At 35.5% G+C, this 3580-nt stretch overlaps 1 long non-coding RNA gene across 1 annotated transcript; it reads right to left on the bottom strand.

Moving 5' to 3' along the window:
• Positions 1 to 210: 210 nt before the first annotated feature.
• On the bottom strand, positions 211 to 2467 carry LOC148268834 (uncharacterized). Its single transcript, XR_015817095.1, has 2 exons — positions 1582 to 2467; positions 211 to 817 (listed from the first exon to the last, which is right to left on the bottom strand). It is a non-coding gene; the product is annotated as an uncharacterized LOC148268834 (long non-coding RNA).
• Positions 2468 to 3580: the final 1113 nt, after the last annotated feature.

Raw genomic sequence — 3580 nt, forward strand, 5'->3', positions numbered from 1 at the left:
GTAGTAATAAAAAGAATGAGAAGCATTTAGAAGAGGTTTCTTAAGAGCTCAACTCTTGGAGATCTTTTGGTGATTTCTTAACAGGTCAATATCATTAATCTTTTGGTATCACAGCCAACTGTTAAGGATGACCTCCCTATTAGAGAATGTACATTACATGAAATTAATTGGAATTGAATTAGGTTAAAGAGTATTATGGTAAACTACACCTTATTTTCGAGAACTTATACAAGGTAATATTATTCAATAAAATACACAATACATTATTCTCGACATAATATCAGAGTTTTACATATTCTAGTTAGCTTTTATCTTATAGCCAGATTCATGCACCCAGCCAGACTGGCGACTTAGCCACATGCACGCACCAGCGATGCAACTGGCTATGCGGATCCACTAGGTTGCTCGTGTGCCACTCTCTGCTCCAGCAGTCCACGTATTCCCTGCTCCAACCACCATCAGTGGCTGCTCCTTCAGCTGCTGCACGTGCTGCCCCTTGCTATCTAGTTGAACCAGCCTTCATTATCAGAAGCCACATTACAGGTCATTGGTGCTAATTTAGAAACACAAGAATTAACTGGAGGATTCTAGCAAATTCGGGTGACCAATCGCCTGAATGGGAAAAACTACCCAAATTGGTCACAACTAATTCGTGCTATCCTCAAAGGAAAAGGTAAGCTCAGCCATACTTCGGGCATTGAGCCAAAATCGGGAGACCTACAACTTGACGCATGGAGTGAAGAGGAGTCGACAATAATGGCTTGACTCTAGAATTCAAAAGCAACAGTGATGTTCAACACGTGTATGTTCCCTTCCACTGCTAAAAAGGTTTAGGATGCACAGAGAAACTTGTTAAAAATGAATGAGTGCATATTTTGTTGAATACCAAGGTCCTACATATACAAGTTTTTGTTAAATATGGAAGTAAATCAATGTATTAAACAGGAAGTAAATCAAGGAATTGAAGGAAGTAAATTAGGGCGTTAACAAGTTTTTGTTAAATATGGCATTCCTACCTTTGCGGACAGCAGTTTCGCATCAAAACAAGTAACTATATTCTCAAATTTCTATTGAAACAGCAAGTTCTAAATTCTCCTCAACAACATTGGATCAGTAAGCTATTGGATAATAACCCCTATGATGGAGTATTGTGCTAGTGGAGGGAGAATTTAGTGGCAGATGCTCTCTCTAGGCAATTTGAGTCTACCAGTAATTTCTTAGCCATCTCAATCCCTTTTCTTGACTACTTCGATGGTACCCGTGGAAGGTGAAAAAAAAAATTTGTTTCGTTACAGCATCTAGCGACATGGATTTTACAAGGTATTAAATGGCCATTGATAAGTGAGCAATGGGTTAAACTTTTACAAAAAGATAACTTTCCTTTTTCCAGAATCCTCTTTCTGTGAATTATTTGTGGGTGCAATTCATACCTAGTTTAATGAAGAATACCAGAAACCATCCGAAGGCTCACTATGAACTTTTTTTTTTAGTCGAAGTGAACGAAGTCTAGGGCATTCTTGTGTGACTTGTCAATGTAACAAAGTTGAACAACTAAACCTGCTAGTTTTCTGCAATCTTTACCTGCTCTTAATCAAGTTGGTCCGATATATCTACAGATTTTGTGAAGGGGCTTCCCATTTCGCATGGCAAAAATGAGTTATTGGTGGTGGTAGATCGTTTTCCAAGAATGCTTATTTCCTTCCTCTATCTCAATTTGTTCAGCTACCATCTTCAACCCGATGGTCAAACTATAGTGGTTAATCGAACTGAAACATACCTCCATTGCTTCACAGGATACCATCCTACAAGCTGGAATCAATGGGTCTTTTGGGCTGAATTCGCTAATAACATTGGGTTCACTCTTCATTGAAGGCTATACCCTTTAAGGTAGTCTATGGCCAACCAGTTCCTCAACTTCCCTCTTATTGCCCTAGGTTATCTAAGATGGAAGCTGTGGATTGTGAATTACTGAACCTTGATCAAATGTTATATGGATTGCAAAGCAGGTTCCTGCAAGCTCAGTAGCCGTGAAACAAATCTATTATGCTCATCAACGGAGGTCATCTTTAATGTAGGTGACTTGGTACTTTTGAAGTTGCAACCATATTGCCAAACTTCTCTAGGCAAAAAGGGTCCAGAAGTTATCTCCCTAGTGTTATGGGCCTTTTATAATAATCCAGTTCATTGAGGACATTGCAATTAAAATGGAGCTACCATCAACTTCCAAGCTACATCCAGTTTTTCATGTCTCCCAAACCTTATCATGGACGGCAAGGTGTCCCTCCCACTCTTCCTCCTCTCCGTCAAAGTATCCCTTTTTCTTATCTACAAGCTCCAGTAAATTCCCGTTACAACAAGGGACAGCATGAGGTATTTATCCATTGGGAGGGTCTTTTATCAGCAGATGCTTCTTGAGAACTTGTTGATCAAATGGCTTTTCAAAATCCCTACTTTGTGCTTGAGGACAAGTTTCATTTCTAGAGTGGAAGTGATGTTAGAGAACAACGTAATGGTTCCTTCCAAAAGGGTGTATCAAAAAAGAAATAAAAAATAAATTATGTGTAATTAGGTACTAACAGTGGTATGCTATATTGTGCACAAAATATTTTGTCCTAAAATATGTAGCATATCTGAGTACTTGTAGGAAGGGATTGCAATATGTGAGAATAAGCCTTTATAAAGACAAAAGGGCTAGTTAGGGCAATTATGGAAATTTTGTTCCAGAACTAACTACTGCTGTAATTGTCAAAATAAGATTATCTTATTGAGACAAATTATGTATGAAGAAAATTACTAAGTGGAATACATACTTTCAAAATCAAGGTCAAAATAAGATTATCTTATTGAGACAAATTATGTATGAAGAAAATTACTAAGTGGAATACTTACTTTCAAAATCAAGGGGTTCTCTTTTGCAACGAGCCTTTAATTCTAATCTAAAATAGGTGAAGGTAAAAAAATCTAAAAAAAAAAGCATTCTCTTACTATTGATATTTTTGGTCATAGACCCATAACAAGATCTGTCAGTAGATACCATAACAATTTTTTTCTAAATTCTTCTCTAATTCTTTCCATTACAGCAAAACATAATTTATTTTTTTTTTAAATGGAAAAAAGATAACATTAATATAGTAGGAAAAGCATTACAACGAGAATCAATAGATAAATTATCTAACTGAAGCCAAAAAGAAAACCAATACAAGAATAACAAAAAGAACAAATAAAAAGAAGCATTGAAGAGCTAAAAGATCATGTGACTATAGCATCCCAATTCCTACGAAGGATTGTGAGGGAAATGTCAGAATATTACTATTATATACTCTTTTGTGGGTCGTTCTTATTGTAGAAAAGACAAATAAGGAGCTGATATAATTTAGATTTGTAATACACATATTCGTAATTTGACTCGAAATTAATTTTAAAATTTAAAAAATATATAAAAATCTAAATTTGAAATTAATAAAATTTAATTTAATGTGAAATTATGGGGAAAAAAAATAGGTTCAGCACGAAATTGAAAAAAAATTTGAAAAAAGAAATAAAAATTTGGATTCGGATGGTGTTTTTAAAAGAAAAATCG

The sequence above is a fragment of the Carica papaya genome, chromosome 2, assembly GCF_054855325.1.
Source record: "Carica papaya isolate Zhongbai chromosome 2, ASM5485532v1, whole genome shotgun sequence".
NCBI classification, from domain to species: domain Eukaryota; kingdom Viridiplantae; phylum Streptophyta; class Magnoliopsida; order Brassicales; family Caricaceae; genus Carica; species Carica papaya.